A 22,424-nucleotide genomic window follows, 5' to 3' on the forward strand; every position below is an offset into this window, starting at 1 on the left:
ACGTGATGAAAATTAAATTAAATTATGGGGTTTTACGTGCCGAAACCACTTTCTGATTATGAGGCACGCCGTGTGGAGGACTCCGGAAATTTCGCCCACCTGGGGTTCTTTAACGTGCACCTAAATTTAAGCACACGGGTGTTTTCGCATTTCACCCCCATCGAAATGCGGCCGCCGTGACCCAGACGTGATGAGATCACTTCGAAATGCGCTAGTTGGATGTGGCTACTATCCGTCGGTCAAACTGCTGCAGCACAAAGCCGCTCCGTATCATGTAGCACTACCAGACAGGAGCGTATATGAGCTCGAGCGTCCACTCTAGCCCTGTCGGGCACAAGGCAAACACTGCATGTATCGTAGCGTAGATACCGCGGCCGCCGCGGTGTGCCACGACGAGCCCACTGGCTTAGCGCACTGCAGCCCACTGATAACAACCGGGTTTTGGTTGCGTTTGGGGCGTCGTGCACGCCAAAATCAGAAATAGTCGCGTCTATGCGAACATCCAAAGTCAAATTTGAACTGCGCGCCACGGTGGTGATCAGAAGGCGAAGCGTTGTGGGCACGCCCCACAACGCCGTAGCCTTCGCAGTGCAAATCATTGAAGAACGGGCGGAAGCACCGCGAGTTGGATTGCCCAACAACTCCGCCTCTGCTGAACGCATTGATGAACTTTCTGCGGCAAAGTACTACTGAAATAATCTAGTTTAACTTGAAATGCATTTCTCGACTTTGAAAAAAAAGTTGTTCAGAGCCCGTTCAACACTCGTTTTCTTAGTGTTATTAATGGAGAAAAGTGAAGCCCTTGCATAGAACCATATTCTTTCACCTTATATATCGACGAACTACGCTCCTTTTTCATTGCAAAAGCATATAATCGATGCAAGTTCACATTCGCTTTCGCACCGCTGACACACCTTTTGAGCACTCCTTCATAATCTAAAGAGAGCGATACGAATTATGCATAAAGTTTTTTTTTTATTTTACCGTGCTATGGATCAAGAGAAACAGTGCGCACGTTAAGCATGTCGGGCGAATAAATCCATACCCACTATATATTGGGGCAGCCCTCGAAATAAAGACCTGACAGAAACTGCGCTACTGACAGAGCAGCAATAGACCTCTCAAGAATTGGAAATCAGAAAAGGTGGTTCTAAGATAAAATGGAAATCGGACAAGGAGAGTATTGTGCTCTTTTCTGTGGAAACTAATCAATGCGCAAACTACGTACCTCGACGCCTGATGGATGTTCGTACAAAATGTGCCTACAGGAATCTTCCTGTACCTTTCACTGATTGCATTCAATGTCGGAAATAATAATTTTACTTTGGTTTAGGCTCTCCAGGGATCTAAAACATTTCTGCTCGTTCCCGTTAGGTGTGTCTGTCTGTCTGAGGGGGGTCGCACAGACGTACGTGCGTGAGAAAGAGGCAGGATGGGATGGGGAGAGAGGGAGTTCTAAAGGAAGCCAATCACATTTGCTCAGTGGTTTCCCATTGCGCTTGTCTAGTCAAGCTTCCTCAAAGCAGTAAAACTTCATTGGCGCCAATTAAACAATATGTCAGGCGTATGTCGCGATTAAATAAAACGCGGAAAATTGATAAGAGCTTTTTGTACTCTTTAGAAAAGGTGGAAATAGTATGCGAAACTAAACTGTGACTATAGCTATTGACATAACGTTTGCCCAAATGAAAATTAGCTCTGAAGATTCCTCGCTCACTCTGCAATTTATGTGTTACTGTCAAATGGGATATCTTGTTTTTATGTAGGTTTTATTTTTCGCTGTTAATCCCTTTGTAGGTGACAATTAAGGTTGGTGTGACTATGTTAACTTGTAAACGAGAAGAAAAGGGGTTAACCGAGGGGCCTGATTTTTATTAGTCGTATCATAAGAAGCCAACAAACACTGGCATCAAGGACAACATAGGGGAAATTACTTGTGCTTAATAAATGAAATAATGAAACTATAAATTAATGGAAATAAAAGTGGATGAAAAAACAACTTGCCGCGGGTGGGGACCGAACCCACAACCTTCGAACCGACATTGGAAGGTTGTGGGTTCGGTCCCCACCTTAGGTAAGTTGTTTCTTCCTCCACTTTCATTTCCATTAACTTATCGTTTCATTATTTCATTTATTAAGCACAAGTAATTTCCCCTACGTTGTCCTTGGTGTCAGTGTTTGTTCTCTTCTTATGATATGTTAACTTATTGGAACGTGTGCGCCATTTGGTATGCTTATTCAACGACGCCTAGCATTCATGATAGTGGTTGAAGTATATTGCGTGAGCACAGCACACTCCATGCGCAAGGTCGGGAATTGGATGTGGTTCGATCGCCGTGGTGACAAACAAAATCGACAAATTTCTTTTCTCGAAGCGTGCTAACACCAATGACGACAGGTGGTCACCCGAAACGACAGGCAATAAGATTTCCGACCATATGACTGCGAAATGGCGATGGTGCGGTACTGTTTTACGTCTCTTGCGGTGTATCAGTTTTTACGTATAGACCCTTTTCACGGCGATCCTGTGGGTGCTGCCATGTTTGATCACGTGGTGACGTGTCCATTGGTTGCCTCAGCTGCCTCCGTTGCCTCCGTTTTTACAATGGATGTGCACGACGCCCGTGAGGGTCAGCAAACCTCTGTTTCAGTGGATATCGTATACGACTAGCCCTTGGAGGACACGAAGTATTGGCCACAGCTTCAGAGGAAATGTAAGCGCTTTCTGAGCTCATTACGCCTCGTCGAAACTGTGAAAGTAACGTATACCGCGCTTGTACTAGAAACAGGGTTAGACATGCATGTATTCAAAGCTGTCCGAATTTTCCGCTTCTGAATTAAATAGGGATCAATGTCCTTTGCTCTTCGTTCTTTATTTGCAAATAAATTTGGAGCAGTGACTTGTCGTATTTCTGACGCAGTAACGTTCGTCAGTGTGGTCGTCTTTTGAAAGTTTATTTTCTGCTAATTGCTCGCGGATGTGTTCATTAGCGGTAAATTGCTCCTTGCCAAGAACAATGCTTGTAACCTAGATGTTCTTTAGATTGTAAGAGCTTGTAGCAAAAACGTATTATCGCGACTCACTCGCTTACTCTGTGTATCGTTACGAAGGCTGAGTTATGGGCATTTGTGTGTTGTCGGTATAGCCGTCAGCCATGCTTCGGCGCATTCATTCAAGAGTGCGCCCATTCCCTTGATCTTGATATGTGGGCAATAGAGCTTGTGTGTGAGTTGCGATGGCTGTGTGTAGGTATCGTGGGAGAAACTTGTTGTGCCAGGAATTGGCGCTACTTCCTGTCACGAGCGGTACTCCCTCTTGCCGACGTTCCGGGGTGAAAGTGCTTTGTTTGGATGTTATCGACACGATGCTTGCGGATGAGTTAACTTTTTTATGCTCGAGCAAGGACGCGCATCTAACATGTCCTTCCAAGTGCCTTAAGCGGCCACTCGCGCGGCAATTTTGCGTGTATTCGCGGGCGTCTCTCACGCTCGGAAAAACACTTTTATGTAGCACGTATTGAGCAACAGAAAGCTGTATCGGGAGTTTCTCATGATGCTCTAAAATTTTCTTCTTGACACTTTTCATCTAATTATAATACTTGAGAAGTACCTTAAGTACTTAAGACTAATTATGTAATTAGGCGAGATGTAAAACATAATCTGAGTATCTCCAAGCGATGGCAAACAACATAACCTTGATTGTGTTCAGCTACGTGGTATTTTGATATATTTAAATATTAGTGCATAATATTTGGGACACCCAGTATATAAGCTAGTACGCACATAACACTGACAGACGCGAAACCGTGATGGGCTGAGCAAATACAGCTTTGCTGTAAAAGGAGCCGTGCCAGAATCCTGTGCGGTACCTCATGGAAAGCGTACCCCGATAGCTGACGGTCTCTTAAGCATTTCCGTTGAACGCGCTCCAGGACAACGGCAACAAGCATTCTGCGGAATCAGAACACCCTCCAGACAGATCCGTAGCAAAGCACCATAGCTTAGCGCAAAAAAAAAACTTAATGCAGGTAAGCCCACTGCCTTTACTAACGCTTAGCAAGCACGTGTGTAGGTTGTTGCCTTGCGTTAGCGCAACTCAGTTTGAGTATGAAGGAGCAGGGAAAGGTGACAGGATGAGCAATATCATCCAACTGGTTTTATTACATAGCCTTATTGCACATTATATGGCCCATCATAGCACACGTCACAAAAAAAAACAATCGAAACAACAACCTTACAAGACAACCCGCCGTGGTTGCTCAGTGGCTATGGTGTTGGGCTGCTGAGCACGAGGTCGCGGGATCGAATCCCGGCCACGGCGGCCGCATTTCGATGGGGGCGAAATGCGAAAACACCCGTGTGCTTAGATTTAGGTGCACGTTAAAGAACCTCAGGTGGTCAAAATTTCCGGAGTCCTTCACTACGGCGTGCCTCATAATCATAAAGTGGTCTTGGCACGTAAAACCCCAAATATAAAAAAAAAACCTTACAAGACACACACGACTGCAGTTCACTGAACACGTGCCGACCGGTTGTTGTTTTAATTGTTTCGTTTTTGTTATTGTTATTATGGCACGTTTTTTTAACCTATTTTCGCATACGATTCAGTCTCATGACTGCAACCAATACGTATGCCTCCGCGTCAGAAAGAAGAAAAGTGTCTTTCACTCTTATTGGTTGTTACATCTCCCCATCAAGGCAGTTTGACAATGAAAGACTGATATATATATTAAAGGAAACGGATTGCCCCTGATTCATCACTGGGGACTTCAATGCGCATCACTTGCTTTGGGGAAGCACCAAGATCAACTCAAGGGGAGGGAATGTTGTGTCGCTTGCCTCTGATTATGACCTCTGCGTCATGAACGATGGTAGCCCGACGTAGCAGCTGCCTCGACTTGACTTTAGTGTCACGGAGCTTCACTTTGCATGTTAAATGGTTTTGCGACATCGACACTCACGGGAGGGATCACATTCCCACCTACCTAAACATTGATGGACTCACTCGGTCTTTCCTCGTGGTGTCTTGAAGGGCACTGACTGGACTATGTTTAGGTCGCTTATGGAAGAAGCATGTCGGGGAGATTTCGCCGTAAACGTCGATGACACCATCGCAGAAGCAATGAAAGCTACCAAGTGTTTATTATTGCTGTCGTCAAACCGAACCAATTTCGACATTGAACTTGAGAGACTTCGTGCGATTCGACGGCGTGCACAGCGACGATACAGGCGCACTAAATCAATTTATGATCTCAGAGACGTATGACGCATACAGAAGAAAGTTCAGCGTCGCATAGACAAACTAGAGAGTGAGCGATGGAAGATGTTCTGTGAATCACTGGACCCTCGCAAGCGGCTTTCACATATCTGGAGGATAGTCCGGGGTCTTCATTCATCCCCGCAACAACGACACCCATTCGCAGCTTTGGCCCTCCATCTTGGCCAAACTGAGCTTGGTGTGGCGGAGGAATTCTGTGCGAGAGTCACTGGCGAGCCTGAAAACACCAACATTGATGTAAGTGGCCTCCCTGCGGCTCGGGTACCAGAAATGGACGTCTCCTTTACCATGGAAGAACGCGAAGCTGCCCTGGCTGTATCTAGAGGATCATCCTCTCCTGGTCCTGAAGGCGTCAGCTATGCTGCCCTGAGACACGTTGTACAAGAGGCAAGAAGAGCGCTTCTGAGCAGTTTCAACAACTCATGGCATAGAGGTACAGTTCCCCGTCAATGGAAGTTAAGTCGGCTGGTACCTTTGTTAAAGCCGGGAAAATCTCCGTTGGGCTTGGCGGCATATTGCCCAATTGCTCTAGCCAGCTGTATCAGAGAGGTGATGGAAAGGATGGTCCTTGCACGTCTAGAATGGTATCTCCAGCGTTACAATATCTACCCCGCTTCCACAGCAGGCTTTCGTTCGGGTCATTCCTCAGTTGATAGCACCATTTATCAGCCAACGTTTGTGCAACAGGAGAAAAGCCGTAAGCGCATATCAGTTGCGCTCTTTCTCGACGTGAAAGGCGCGTATGACAACGTTGCACATGCCGTCACCAACTCCCTGGAGAATATCAGAATAGGCGGCCGCATGCTTCGCTGGTTATCCGACTACACAATTAGCCGGTCGTTTTTTGTGCAAACAGAAGATAGGCCCACAGCTGAGAGAGAGAGAGAGAGAGAGAGAGAAGGATGCATAGAAAGGCAGGGAGGTTAACCAGAGGCAGCTCCGGTTGGCTACCCTACACGGGGGAAGGGGGATAAAAAGAGAAAAAGAGTGGAAGGGAAGAACAGAGAGAAATAGAGACGAGCACGACCAAACCGCGTATCCTACAACACGGTAGGGAGCGGCGTTCTTACAGTCTATCGTGAAGCCCCGCAAACCGCACGAACCTTAATAACTCGAGTAAGGCCTTTAGCGTGGATGTTCTGTGGGAGTACTGACCACTGTTTGAACACTGTTTGAGTTCTGATAGTGCACGATTGTCCAAATGGTCCAGTACTCTCCACAGTACTTGTCTCTGAGCGCTATATCGCGGGCAGACACAGATAATATGTGCGAGCGTCTCATAGATGTTGCATGTAGTGCGCGTGGGGCTGTTGGCCATTCCAATAAGGAAAGCATACGAGTTCGTAAATGCAACGTCTAGCCACAGACGGTACAGCATGGTCTGTTCACGTCGTGGTAACCCAGGTGGTAGGTGCATCCATATGACCAGAGACAACGAACGCAAACGACACATAGTGAAAGCGTTCGAGTCCCACAGAGGCAAAGTACATTCACGGGACATCAGTCGCAGCCCAGCCGCAGCGGCTGTTCGCGAAAGCGGAATCAAGACGCGTTGACCACTTTCATGTGCAGATCGGGCGGCTTCGTCGGCGTGGTCATTCCCGCTGATGCTGCAATGTCCTGGAAGCCATTGAAAAATTATGTTGGGTCCCTTGTCATGGCTGTGATTACATATGTGTCGAATATCTGAGGCCAGTTGTTCATTGGGTCCATGGCGCATTGGGCTTTGAATGCACTAAAGGGCTGCCTTGGAGTCACTAAAGACTGTCCATTGTTGCCATGGTTCCTCATTAATGAAATCAAGTGCAGCGCGGAGTGCCGCAAGTTCAGCACCCATTGAATATTACACTTACTGCCGCGTGCCTCAAGGAGGCGTATTGAGTCCCACGTTGTTCAATGTGACACTCAATGGACTAGCTGAAGTTTTACCTAAACCAATCTGCCTTTCGATATACACAGATGACTACTGCCTTTCTACTTCTGCAGTCAATCGCCTTCTGGTTCGCGCGCAATTGCAGTGGGCGGCAAATTTGACATCAGCATACCTTCAAACACAAGGCTCGACTGTATCGACCAAGAAATGCGCATCGATTGCATTCACACGTAAACCGTTGACACCATACCCAGTCTCCATTAAAGGACACACTATAACCTATGGAAAGACCAATTGATTCTTGGGTGTAATAATGGACCGAAGTATTTCCTGGAGCCCTCATTGTACGTACTTGAAGAAAAAACTGTTGACGATTGCCCAGGTACTGAGACTCATGTGAGGAAAAACATGGGGCACATCTGTGCACTCCATGCTTCAGTTGTACAGACCTATATTCCTAGGGTATTTACGCTACAGCCTTCCAGTGTTGTCCAGTACATGCAAGTGAAATATTCGCTCATTGAAGAGCTCACAGGGCCAAGCATTGTGCACGTGTTTAGGACTTCCTCGCTGTGCATCAACAGCTGCAACAATTGTGCTCGCCAAAGATCATTCCATCCAAACATCCGCTGCCGTGGATTATTGCAGGACACGTATCCGTCATCTTTCCCGCGTCCCTGATCATCACTTGGCGTTCTTGCCATCGCACAGACCTCGTGCAACGTTTTCAGAAGTTATAGTTACCCATACAGATTGTCTTCCATTAGGATACACACCAGCAGCAAGGCCTTCATTGCCCTCGTGGTGTCTCCAACAGCCTCAGGTGCGCCTAAGTATTCCGGGTGTAAAGAAGAAGGTGAATCACCCAACAATAGCTCTGAAACGAATGACGCTGCTATTAATCAGTGAGACATACGGGGACCGAATACACATCTATACTGATGGTTCGTTCTCACCTACCAGCTCTTCAGGTGCCGTTGTCATTGCGGCTACGAAAACCACAATGAAATACAACCTGTCCCACATGACAACCTCAACAGCGGCAGAGATGGCTACCCTGCGTGCTGCTGTCAAATATCTCCTGCAAGAGACACCTCAGCAATGGGTCATCTTTTGCGACTCTAAGGCAGCACTTCAGAGTCTGCATTTTGCCCTATATCATAGGACTCATGAGCAGCTGACATAGGATATAAGAGAACATCACCATCAAGTTATCGCTAAATGGCATGAAATTATATTCCAGTGGCTACCTGGACATACCGGCATTGCTGGTAATGACGTCGCCGACGAAGCCGCCAGATCTGCCCCTCTGAAAGGTCGACTTGCTCCAATTACCTTATCCTGAACCGACGCTGCAAGAAAGCTTCATATCGTGGCTAAAGCTATGACACAGAAATACTGGTCTTCTCCCAACCTCCCGAAGTCTCATCTTCACAGGCTGGATCTATCCTCAAAGCTACAAGTGCCATCAAAAGTTTCCCGCTCTGAGGCGACAGTATTGTGCCGCCTCTAGCTCAGGGAGGGGCATTCACGAAGGCCTACTCGTTCCGCATTGGAATGGGCGATACGCCCACGTGCGACTCTTGTCGAACCACAGAAACGATGGAGCACATCCTATGTATATCTGTCCCCAACAAGACGTCGAGCGTGGAGCTCTCTGGACAGCAATGAACCAGCTGGACTCAAGACTATTTTCGGTAATGAAGACCCTTAGACCATGGCAATTCGTGTCGATGGCACAGAGAGCCACGAAAGCGCTTTTGAAATACTTCAAGTCGAACGGTCTTGGCAACGTTGTGTAGACTCGGTGCGAACCTTCAAATGTGCGTGAAACTGTGCTCTCTCTATCTCCCCTCTCTCTTTATCTCTCTCTCTTCATCCCCATACCCCTTCCGCCGGTGCAGGGTAGCAAACCGGACGTGCACCTGGTTAACCTACCTACCTTTCCTGTCTTCCATTGCTCTCTCTCTCTTTCATACTCAAACTGAGTTGCGCTAAAGCAAGGCAGGAATATGATGTACCAACTCGCCCATTGAGCAATACGTGCGTAAGGCTTGAACTTGTATGTTCTCCAGAGCGCGAATGTTCGTCTTGCATGTATTTGACAAAACAGGTAGACTGTATACCGTAGGAGTCCGAGAAACAGTACCTGTACAGCTGCAACATAGAATAGACTGGTGTACTCCAGTTTTTGTCGCAGAGAAATTTGAAGACCTGAGCAATGGCAATTAACTTCTTCAGGTAGACGCAGTGAGACCTCCAGAAGAGGTTGCGGTCAATAATGACACCCAGAAAGCGATGCACCTTAACATAGGACACAGCTTGACCATTGATTGAAATGAGATATAGTAACATTTCTTCACGCGTAAAGCCAACCAATGCGCACTTTTCGGTAGACACACTGAGGCCTCATGGTTGCCACCCGCTGAAGCCTGGCCCGCACCTGGGGGTGAGTCACCACAGAGGCCCGGATGCAAATGTCGTCTGCGTATACTGATACATGAACTGTCCGCGTTAAGTACTCCGCAAGTCCTACCAGGACGCAGGTCCTACCAGGTGCCTCAGCGCAGTTCGACAACAGCAATAATTGCCATCGCGAGAGACTATATGATCCAGACACAGGTAGCTGTCAACTCTCTCAGAGTGCACATTCGCCATCCGTCAATGATGCCGGCCATCACTTAGATTCCCTACCATCCGAGCGACTTCAAGCGAGCTTGTCAATGATGATAAGCGCTTACCAAGAGTGCATGCCGTCACTTTATACACCGGCGGCCAAGCCTTCATCTCCTCTGTGGTGACTGCGACACCCTCAAGTAAACTTTGCTATTCCTGGAATTACAAAGAAGGCCAATCATCCGTCGCCGGCTCTGAAGCAACTGACGCTCCTATTATTGCACCAGACATATCATGGTCGCGCATATATATATATATATATATATATATATATATATATATATATATATATATATATATATATATATATATATATATATATATATATATATATATATATATATACCGATTGTTCGACTTCACCTACCAGCTCAACAGCCGCATTCATCGTTCCAGCTAAGCATGTTACAGTTAAGTTCAAATTGTCACATATGACCACATCTACGTCCGTAGAACTTGTAGCCCTCCATGGCGTCATGCCCTACGTCACCGAAGAGCCGGCACAGAAATGGGTCATGTTTTGTGACTCTAAGGCAGCTCTTCACAGTATCATGTCTTCCTTACATCGCAGAAATTACGAACAGATTACTCCGGCATCAGGCGACTAGACTAGACAGGGCACATCATAGTCTTTCAGTGGATTCCTGCTCACTGTGGCATTTTCAGCAACCACTTTGCTGACAGGGCTGCCCAGTCTGCCCATGAAGACACCCAGATGCGTCCAATACCATTGGCGAGAACGGACACTGCCAGAGAACTTCGCCTGCATGCACGCAAAAATTCACCAGCTCTCTAGAGTTAAAGTGCCTTCACTTGTCAATTGCACAAGCTGGACCCTCTGCACCGGCTACAACTGACATCTAGCCTTTCCCACGGCGAAACAACCTTGCTGTGCCGCTGGTGGCTGGGAGTCGCGTTCACGAACGCCTACTCCTATTCTATGGGTATGGCCGAGAGCCCGATGTGCGACTCAGGTTGGTGCGAGGAAACCATTTAGCACATATTGTGCACCTGTCCTCGATTGGACATACAATGCCTCTCTCTCAGGACAACTTTAAATCGACTGGACTTGAGACCATTGAGTCAAATATACTCGTGCCATGGCTACACCCATCACTTGCACAAAAAGCGATTCGTGCAGCACTAGTGCACGACTTGAAGTGCACCGATTTAAGAGACCACGTATGGTGTCCCTGCGTGCCCTCAGTGCTCACGCTCTCTCTATTTTCCTCTTTCTATTCCCCTTTTCTCTTACCCCCAGTGTAGGGTATCAAAGCGGGCGCTCGTCTGGTTGACCTCCCTGCCTTTCCTGTCCTTGCTCTCTCTCTCTCTTCTTAGCAGCCACGTGCATTGACTAACCGACGCTTGTTCCACATGAGGCGCATCATGCGCTGAGATAACTCTGTGATGAGTGAAGTTAATTTTCCACTTTGTAAAAAACTGATGGTAGCCAAAAAAAAAACAGTGTCGCAGCACTGCTTGCCAAGCCTCGCCACCCCTGAAGTCCGCAGCCGTACATAGGCAAATTTATATCAATACATTTTCGCCAAATTCAGAGCAGTTATATATTATTCAGTCAACAACACTCTTCATAGAAACAATTAAGCTATGCATTTTTAGGAGATCTTATAACTGTACATTAATCCCATACAAGTACATGTTGTATGGAAAACATTCAAAACTCTTAACCTGCAACAGATTGCGCAGACACTCCAAGATGCAACATGGACACACGTTCAAACTTTACTCAGTCAGCACAAAAGACATGGATAACTACGTCTGCAAATATTTGCCCAGACGTCCTGAAAAATGCGTTCGTTTCCTCTAAGGACGTAAAAAATTTATCGTGCATCTCTGCTGACGCCCGGTGGACTACATTCCAAGAAATTGTTCAAACTGCGTAAAATCGGCTAGATAAATCATTTCAAGAAAGGAGGCTTTGAAAGACAACAAAAACATTTAACGGAATAGAATTGAGTGCTTCTGAAGCCCCAATCCGTTGCCGTTTTAACTTTCCTACACACTCCCTCTTTTCTTGTACTCTTTCCTCTACAACAATTTTCCGTCCCACTGCGTTCCAGCTTATATATGCCATCTGGAGGCCTGCGAGTTCACTTATGCTGAATATAGCAACGATAGAATTTTGTTTTATCAAGGTAAAAGCGCTCAGAATGTTTAAACCGACGCAAAGTGCTCAGCCAGTGAAAGGCGATGGGGTTGAACGCTCAGGATCCGAACGCAGTCACAACGCATCACAAATGCTCTCGCTTTCATGTTATACAAAAATGCATCAGCTCGGTCTCCCCAGCGCCCATCGGTGGCGCAAAATAATGCCGATAGTCACGCGCTCCCAATATCGATTTTCAAACGATGTGCACTGCAAATGCATGGACAATACTTGCACCACAATATCGCTCACAGGAGACAACGCCTTATGCTTTACCGGATAACATTGCAATCAGAGCCGATTAAAATGGGAGGAACCAAGAGCGCCGTTTTCTATATCTGCAGCGTAACTTAGCCGATAAACTATATGCACAAAGAATCGTAAACAATTTTGCTATTCCTCGAAAGTGGCTCTGCGGGTGCGGATTGCACTCGGTGGCTCCCCGTCGACGCCACTTCGAACGGTTATGCCAGGCTTGCGCTTCACAGCTGCGTCGCGCCCCTTTGCGCGTCGCGTTGGTGGTTTCCGCTTGGCGCTTTTGCAGATGCAGAGTGTTTGCTTCCTTTTAAAAACGAAGTCTTGCTTTGCGAGTTACCACCACTATTTCGTATGAGGTATATATGTGGGCCGATATGTGCAACTAGGTATGTGCCCTCGGACCACTGGAGGTTGCCGTGTTGTCCGGAATGTGTATGTATATGTATATATATATATATATATATATATATATATATATATATATATATATATATATATATATATATATAACCATGATATAACCATAATTGCTGATTTTTGTAAACAATACTATTGCGAGGAATTTGCAAATAAGTATTGAAGCCAGCGCTAACGATTGCAAGCACCATTCTGCGCTTAAAGCTGGTCTGGTATCGAAGTGACCCAAATGTCACGGTGGGCCTATTGGCATTACATTGGGTGCCCATCGTAAAACTACGAATTGGCAGTGTAGGGTGATATGCGCTGGGCAGCTATGCTAACCACTATACCACCGACGCGAGGTGACATGCGCTGGGGTTCCTTTGAAATCACAGCAGAGCAAAGCAATACTTGTTTTGAAGAATCACTCAGGCACATGTACAATACAAAAATGACAGCTGGACTGCAGAACTATCTGTACCTTAAAAGCGCCGACAAGCAATGGCAGAAGAAGTCAATAAAGCAGGCAATCAAGTACAATATAATCGTAAACAAAACTAAATTGTGCAGTTCAACGTCCCTAAACTGCCCAATTGGTTATGAGGGGTTCCGTATTGGAAGGATCCAAGTTAATTTTGTCCACTTGTGGTTCTTTACCCTGCACCCAACACATGGGACACTTGCTTTGTTGCACTTCGCCCCCATCGATATGCCACCGCCGCGGACAGGATTCTATCCCGCGCCGTCGCTCTTAGCAGTGCAGCGCCGAAGCTACTACGCCACCAAGGCGGGTTCCTTTGACGTTCCTCTAAAGCATGGTAGCCGAGCGTTATTGCATTCTGTCTCCACGAGAATGTTAACTGTATATATGTGTATATGTGTTCAAAACAAATAATAATGCAGCCGCTGCTGGTCGGAATCAAACCCGTCACCTCGTGGGCTCAGCAACGCAACGCCACAGCCACCTTGACAGATCAGTGTAATTGGATACGCAAGTATAGGCTGCCCAGTGTCATCGAACCGAGACAGCGAATTGGATGTAAAAGACGTAAACAAAAAAAGTAGATATATATAGTTTTACAAAGACGGTACTCAAGAAATCGGAAAAAAACCTTAGTGCAATACTCAAAGGATAGGGCCCTGCTTTTTTTTCAGTTTCGCTTTTAGTTTCAGTTTATTCCACATAATAAGGTTACAAAGGTGGATTACACGTACAAACAGAGGGAGTCCCAGGGTCAACAGACTGTAGAGGGGAGCTACCGTGTGTATTAGCAAGAAGATCTAAATGCATGCAGCAACTACACCTCACTACGAAAAACAGCATATTTTTGATGGGACTACGTAACACAAAGGAATATATATATATATATATATATATATATATATATATATATATATATATATATATATATATATATATATATATATTGTCGCGAAGCACTTTGAACAGTAAGCGTTCGCGACTAGAACGTTGGAGCAGCGAGAGGTAGTGTAGCCGACCGAGCACCGAAACAAGGTTGTTCCTTCTCGTCGTCGTTGTCTCTCTCCTAGCCACAGCCACACTAGCGAGCCAGGAGCATAGGATACAGGAGCATTGGAACTTTCTCGATGGTGCTTCTGGCGTTGCTGGTCTTCTGACGTAAATATACGGGAAAGCTTGCGACACTCTTCTGCGTGTGCAGCAGCTTCGGATAGGGTAGTTGTTTCCGTGGAGTCAGGGCGGTACGGAAGGATAGTATCCATTGTGGAAAAAGGTTCGCGTCCGTACAGGAGAAAGAAGGGCGAAAATCCCGTGGTAGTCTGTGTGGCGGTGTTGTATGCGTAGGTCAGAAAAGGTAGAACATGGTCCCATTTGGTTTGGTCGGATGCAACGTACATGGCCAGCATGTCACCGAGAGTGCGATTAAAGCGCTCGGTCATGCCATTAGTCTGCGGATGATACGCAGTAGTGGTGCGATGAATGATGCGGCATTCTTTGAGGAGAGCCTCGATGACGTCGGACAGGAAGACGCGGCCTCTGTCACTGAGTAATTCCCTGGGAGCTCCGTGGCGAAGGATGATGTGGCGCAGGAGAAACCAGGCGACGTCACGTGCAGAAGCGCTGGACAAAGGGGAAGTTTCCGCATAGCGCGTAAGATGGTCGATGGCCACGATTACCCAGCGATTGCCATCGGATGAGGTTGGCAGAGGTCCATAAATGTCGATGCCGACTCGATCAAAAGCACGTGCTGGGCAAGGCAAAGGCTGCAATGGGGTGGTTGAACGACGAGGGGGATCTTTACGGCGTTGGCAAACCAAACAGGAGCGGACATAATGATGGATGAATCGATACATCCCCCGCCAGTAGTAACGAAGGCGTAGACGTGCGTATGTCCTCAGTACCCCTGCATGCGCGCATTGGGGATCGTCGTGGAACGCTGCGCAAATATCCGAACGCAGGTGTCGCGGGATGACAAGCAACCATTTGCGGCCGTCCGGGAGGTAGTTGCGACGGTACAGGAGCCCGTCGCGAATGGAGAAGTGATGCACTTGGCGACGTAATGCGCGATTGTTAGTGGGTGTCGATGGGCTGGACAAAAAACGCAGCATGGACACAATCCATGGGTCTTTCTTCTGCTCCAGAAGAATGTCCGTGGCAGCAAGGGAAGACTCGGACAATGAGGCGTTCGGGAAGCTAGCCTCGTCTGTTAGTGGCGAACGAGACAAGGCATCCGCATCCGAATGTTTTCGGCCAGAACGATACAGTACGCGAATGTCATACTCCTGCAGTCGAAGGGCCCATCGAGCAAGACGACCGGACGGTTCTTTTAAGGATGACAGCCAGCACAGCGAATGGTGATCAGTTATGACATCAAACGGGCGGCCATAAAGATACGGACGGAATTTGGTTATGGCCCAAATTATAGCCAGGCACTCCTTTTCTGTGACAGAATAGTTCAATTCAGGTTTAGTGAGTGCACGACTGGCGAAGGCAACGACGTACTCATCGAAGCCAGCCTTTCTCTGAGCGAGAACGGCTCCAAGGCCAACGCCACTGGCATCCGTGTGTATTTCAGTTGGAGCACTGGGGTCGAAATGGCGCAGGATTGGTGGTGACGTCAAGAGACGACGCAGCTTTGTGAAGGCGGCATCGCAATCCGGTGACCAGGTTGAAAGGTTGTGGCCACCATGAAGAAGCTGCGTTGAAGGTGCTATTATAGTGGCAAAATTGCGGATGAAACGGCGAAAGTATGACGCTAATCCAATGAAGCTGCGCAGTTCTTTCAAAGTCGTTGGTCGGGGAAACTGGGCAACAGCTTGTAGTTTCGCCGGATCAGGAAGTACACCTTCTGTCGACACGACATGGCCGAGGATGACCAGCTGCCGGGCAGCGAAGTGACACTTTTTCAAGTTAAGCTGGAGGCCAGCATCGGCGATGCACTTTAGGACGCGTTCAAGTCGAAGTAAGTGGGAAGGGAAGTCCGGTGAAAAGATAACGATGTCGTCCAGATAACACAGGCATATCTGCCATTTGAGGCCGCGCAAGATGTTGTCCATCATTCTTTCAAATGTGGCAGGCGCATTACACAGGCCAAATGGCATCACGGTGAATTCGAATAAACCGTCAGGTGTGATGAAGGCCGTTTTCGGACGGTCTGACTCAGCCACTGGCACTTGCCAGTACCCGGATCGTAAGTCTAAGGATGAGTAAAATTCAGCGCCTTGGAGGCAGTCTAGCGCGTCGTCAATACGGGGTAGCGGATAAACGTCCTTGCGTGTGATCTTATTAAGTCGCCGGTAGTCCACGCAAAAGCGAATTGTGCCATCTGTCTTTTTTACCAGCACTACAGGAGAAGCCCAGGGACTGTGCGAAGGTTGTATGACACCGCGTTGGAGCATGTCTGCAACTTGCTCAGCGATCACGCTACGCTCCGTGGCGGATACACGATACGGCCTGTGGCGTAAAGGCGCATGGTTGCCGGTGTCGATGTGATGGACAACAGTGGAAGTACGGCCTAAGCGAGATTGTTGTAGGTCGAACGACGTGCGAAAGCGGTCTAGAAGATGGACGATCTGGGCGTGCTGCGCTGGAGTGAGGTTGGGATCAATACTCTGGTAAAATGTTTGGTCACATGGCGGCGTGGGAGGAGAAACTTGAAGGGCCAGAGCGTCAACCGGAGGAGAAGCCGGGTCGTCAGGCACATGGTAAAGGAAGCTTGGTTCGATTTCGTCGGCATAACTCATTGTGGAGCAGCCTAGCAGGGCAACGAAACAGGTTGGATACATAAAGTGCGCTCGAACCTTGTCGAATGGCAAGAAGGGCAAAAGGAAGCAAGAAAGGATGGCGGCGAGCAACAAGCTTAGACGGCGTGAAAAGAACTGTGGAGTCGGAAAGCCCAACGCAAGAAACGGGTACAAGTGCGGCAGAGTATGGAGGAATCTCGGTGTCGGCGGTGACGAACACACGACTGGAAGTGTCATCAGTATCTTCAAAACCGTTGGTGCCGAATGGCGACAGCGCGAGTTCAGCACGGCCACAATCTATAACGGCATGATGAGAGGACAGAAAGTCCCAGCCTAAAATCATGGCATGGGAGCAGCGAGGCAGAACAACGAACTCAATATGGTATAAAGCGCCGCTTATAACAACAAGCACTGTACACTTCCCTAAGGGTTCAATCGGCGCAGCGCTTGCTGTACGTAATGAAATGGCTGAATAAGGCGTCGCGACTTTTCTAAGGGTAAGACGAAGCTGGTCCAAAATCACTGATATTGCTGCTCCCGTGTCTACAAGCGCATGAACGGCAATGTCTTCTGCATAAACTTCAAGGACGTTCGCAGGAAATAAATGAGGTCTTGAGGAGTTCGCTTAGATCGCAGTTCTTGCCTCCGGAACTGCGGTCCTTAGTTTTCCTCTCGGATAGCTTCAGGACGACGGATAAGCGGCGACAGTGAACGCCGACGGGGAGACGGAGACCGACGGGTATTGAAGGGTCGGGAAAGAGGAGACGAGGCTTCGAAGGGCTGAGCGGCAGGAGCAGAACGGGACGGAGAGTCGAAACCGTTACTTTGTGCTCTCGGAGAATCCGAAGGATACCGTCCACGCCGGCGGCAAAGCCGTGCTACATGCCCAGGTAGGCCACACGAATAACAGATAGGCCGATTGTCATGGGTGCGCCATGGATTGAGAACAGCAGGCGGAGACTGTTGGAAATATTGGCGAGGTGGGCGCACGGGCTGCTGTGGCGGCCAGTAGCTGCTTGGGGGGGCAGGAGAATATGTTGCAGCTGCTTGCGGAGGTGAGGGAAAGGCGCTGGTAAGTCTGGACTGATTACCTGCAGAAGGAGGCCTTGGATTAGCGACAACGGCAGCGTACGTAAGTGGCACAGGCGTAGGAGGCGGTGGATGAGCAAGTGGTACTGCGTTAGCGACTTGTTCTTGTATCAGGTGACGGAGATCTGGAGACAAGCGCGGCTCTGAGGCTGGAGTGACTGGCAGAAGAGAGAGTTGGCGCGCCACTTCTTCTCGTACAAATTGCTTGATTCTGTCGAAAATTTCTGAACTGCAAGGAGTAGAAGTGACACCATCACTCAGAGCTGAAAGCGCGACGTCCGGAGCGAGAGCTCGGCGCGTAGAAAGCCGCTGTTTGCGCAGCTCCTCATAGCTCTGGCAAAGCGTTATGATGTCGTTGACCGTCTGAGGATTCCTTGCCAAGAGCATCTGGAAGGCGTCGTCTTCTATGCCTTTCAAGATGTTCTGGACCTTGTTATCTTCGGTCATATCTGGGTCTATACGCCGGCAGAAGTCAACTACATCTTCAATGTAGCTCGTAAAAGTTTCGCCCTTTTGTTGGGCACGACAGCGAAGCTGTTGTTCAGCCCGAAGTTTGCGCACAGCAGGGCGACCGAATACTTCTTGAAGTGCCGTTCGGAATGCTGACCAGGTGGAAAAGTCAGCCTCATGGTTGCGGAACCAAAGATGGGCGACCCCGGAAAGGTAGAAAGGGACGTAGCCAAGCTTGTCAGCTTCAGACCATTTGTTGTGGGCACTCACTCGGTTGTATGACGACAGCCAGGCCTCTACGTCATGATCGTCAGTTCCATTGAAGATGGGAGGATCCCGTTGGCGTGGCGCACCAGGACAGACGACTGGAGGCGGTACCATGGGTGGCGCGGTAGGGCTAGTCTCCTCAGGCATGGGAGATGTGACAGGGATCGTGCGGCTTCGGAGTTCCAGGATGGCAATAAGTCCAGCACCGTCCACCAAAAGTCGCGAAGCACTTTGAACAGTAAGCGTTCGCGACTAGAACGTTGGAGCAGCGAGAGGTAGTGTAGCCGACCGAGCACCGAAACAAGGTTGTTCCTTCTCGTCGTCGTTGTCTCTCTCCTAGCCACAGTCCCACTGCTCCATATTTTACAGTACAATATATGTATATATATATATATATATATATATATATATATATATATATATATATATATATATAACACAATACTTTTGTTGTCAAAACAATAATCAGTGGAATGATTAGACCGAGTCCCAAATTTACGAAGGTTTGATGGCAATCTGATAAAGTTTGGGCACGCAAGTTAGGCTGCTTTAGGACAAGAACATACGGAAGCAAATATTTGCAACCGTATGAGACTTACGTCAGCCTCAGAAGAAAAAAAGATATCCGGAGATTACTCAGCAAGTTGTTATGAGAGGCGTAGATCTAGCCATAACCGTAGGGGGCATCCACCTTACAGAAGCGTATTGGGTTCAGAGCGGATTGGAGCGTTCACTGCTAAGCAGCAAAATTCAGCAATGAGACGATTGATGTATCGGTTGTAAAATGCAGGAAAGAGGTGGGGACAGGGTGGTCACACGTGTAATTTCAGGAGAGAAAGCAGAGATATGGTGAATGCCGCATTACGATACGGTAACACGTAAGTATCGCATACAGGCAAGGTGATTGGTTGTCGCCACCTAGATTCTAATGATACCATCATCATCATTATAATAATCATCATCATCCCCGATATTATGCAATAATTCTGTAAAAGGAACTATTTTAAACTTAGCAACTGTGCTAGGGAATGAGCTTCTAGTTTAAGGTGGTGTGACGATGCAAAGTCAAACGAATGAGAAAAGGCGCAAATGACACACGTAGAGAAGTGAACTAACATGAACAGCACTCATTTGGTCAGACGTACACGTACACTGTTACAGGCACAAAAGCGAGGGTTCAAATACTTGGCGACATTTTTTGGACTTTTCGGAAACAAATTTATGTGCACACAGGTGCCCACGACGACAACGGTGCCCCATCAACTTTCTTCATAACCTTATCCATTCTTGCTGCTTTATATCCTCTTCACTTTCTGATTTCATAGCCCCGTGTAAGGACCTCCGAGCAGTGTAGTATCATGGCCCCAGCCGCACAGGCAGCACATTACATCCCCTGCGATCACGTTTCTCCACAGTGATTGGGCAATCTCTCTCTGTTACGCCAAAGGCAGCAGAGGACGCTGCTTGATATCGGAGATGACGGATACATCGTTTCACTGGTGTCGTCTTTACGCTGATGATAGACTGCCTTGACGCTGAAACTTTCCTTCCTGCGCGTTGCCTCGCACGCGAACACGATCAACGGACCAGTGACGAATGATGTCAGGCCCAACCCAATGTGCAGAAACAGGTGATACTGCCTTTTACTATTGCGCTTCTTTTTAGGTTACAATACCGCGCGCATAATATATCCGTGCGATGCATTTAGATTTTTATTTCCCTTTTAATTTCTAATTCTTGGGTTATACGGTGGGGAGGGGAGGAGAAATAGATGGAAAGACAGGGAATATCACAGTCCGCTTTGAGGCGGACTCCAGATTAAATTACACCACCTAGAGTTCTTTTACATGCGCCCAAATCTAAGTACACATTGTGTGTGTGCGTGTGCGTGTGTTTCTCATTTCACCGCCCTCTAAATGTGACCTTGAGCTCAGCAATGCAATACCATGGCCAATATGGGCTACCGCGGCGGGCTTGCACTAATATTTAATACTGGTGTTAACAGCGCAAAATGTAGACGGGGCACGAGACGAAATCGAATCCCGGCCATGGCGGCCGCATATCGATGGGGGCGAAATGCGAAAACACCCGTGTGCTTAGATTTAAGTGCACGTTAAAGAACCCCAGGTGGTCGAAATTTCCGGAGTCCCCCACTACGGCGTGCCTCATAATCAGAAAGTGGTTTTGGAACGTAAAACCCCATAATTTTTTTTAACGAGACGAAAGACGACACCACAAGCGCTGTGGTGTCGTTTAATGTGTGTTTAATGTGTGTTTAATGTTCCATATTGTTAAGCGTAGAGTCTCAATTTGTGATCTTGGCGCACCATATAACCGCAGCGACTACTTTCAGCAATACAGAGAGAGATGGCTGAGATGAGAAATGTAAGGTGGTTCATCGGAAAAAAAACATGCGGTTTGCTACTCTAGACTATAGGGCAGGCGGAGGCAGAAAGATAAAAACAAAAGCGGTAAGAGGAAGGCCTCTGCACAAAAGAAAGTGCGGTATTGTCAGTGTCTGCGATGTTCCCTGCAAAGGCCACTACGGTAAAATTTAACACTTCCAGGCGCACAACTTCGACAGCTGCAGACGTTCACTTCGCTCAAGCAGCCGTGACTCGACTGTGAACCCATAGCTTGAAAACCGTTTGTGTGGCTGCTGTCGTCAGCCCGGCGGTAAAATACGGAAGTACGTGCTGCGATTTACCCTTGTTGCGCTAATTCCGTCTTTTTATCGATGGGGTGGAGGGTCATCGATCAATGATGGAAAACCTGTAAGCTTCTTTATTGCAAGCACATAAGCAGTTTTGCTTCACTCTGCTGAGCTTGCACTGACATTAACTTTTTCGTGTGTGAGCATCAGTTCGAATTATGCTTTTCTCTTAAGAGTGCGAATCTTCTACTCATTCCAGTTTAGAGTTGCCAACCCCGCTCCGATTTCACTATCTAGTCAAAATTGGCTGGCATCCGCACAGAAACTCTCATTGTGCTGTTCTTGAGTAATCGCTTTCCTGCCAGCACTCTTTAGCACGTTTAATCTGGCGTATTACAAAAGTGTTTTACGAGCAGTAAAGGGGCCTGAGAGAGGGAAGGGCGCAAGCGACCGGTGGCCGTACTGCATCCCCTTGCGCTCTAGCAGCGGCATCACGTAATACATGTGGGCGAACAAAATGTGCTGCGGCCCTAGGATACGCTTTTGGCTACTTCATCACCAATGGACCAGGCAAATGACAACTTCTTCCAATGGTTGACGCTATCGAGATCTTTCTGGCGCTTGCAATAACCACTTATCGGTGACAAGCAGCTCTGCCGAGAAGCGTTCGTTTTGCCCAAGCATGCTGCGTGTCAGTGCCCGAGCTTCGTTCATCGGCGTCTCGCCGCCGATGAATGGTCCCTACCAAAGCCCCCTGGAAATACTAGTACTTAACAAATAAAGCCAGCTGGCTTTATTTGCTCAGCAGCTACAGACCCCCCCCCCCCCCACGCCACCCCGCAAAGCAGACACACACGTACGCATATTCTTCCTAAACTCTCTCGGGTGGAGTGGCGGAATAAACACCATCGGGTCGTCTACGGCTGTTTCTGCATCAGGATGGCTGTTGATAAGCGTAAAATGGGGAGCGATAAAAAACAACGATAAGCAAGAATAAGCGAAGCATTGTGCCGTTAAGCCCGAGGATTGATGTTCTGCGCTATAGCAGTGATCAGCGCAGTGATCAGCGATCCGGCGAAGTCATTTTCAG

The sequence above is a fragment of the Dermacentor variabilis genome, chromosome 1 (genome assembly GCF_050947875.1).
Source record: "Dermacentor variabilis isolate Ectoservices chromosome 1, ASM5094787v1, whole genome shotgun sequence".
Lineage (NCBI taxonomy): Eukaryota > Metazoa > Arthropoda > Arachnida > Ixodida > Ixodidae > Dermacentor > Dermacentor variabilis.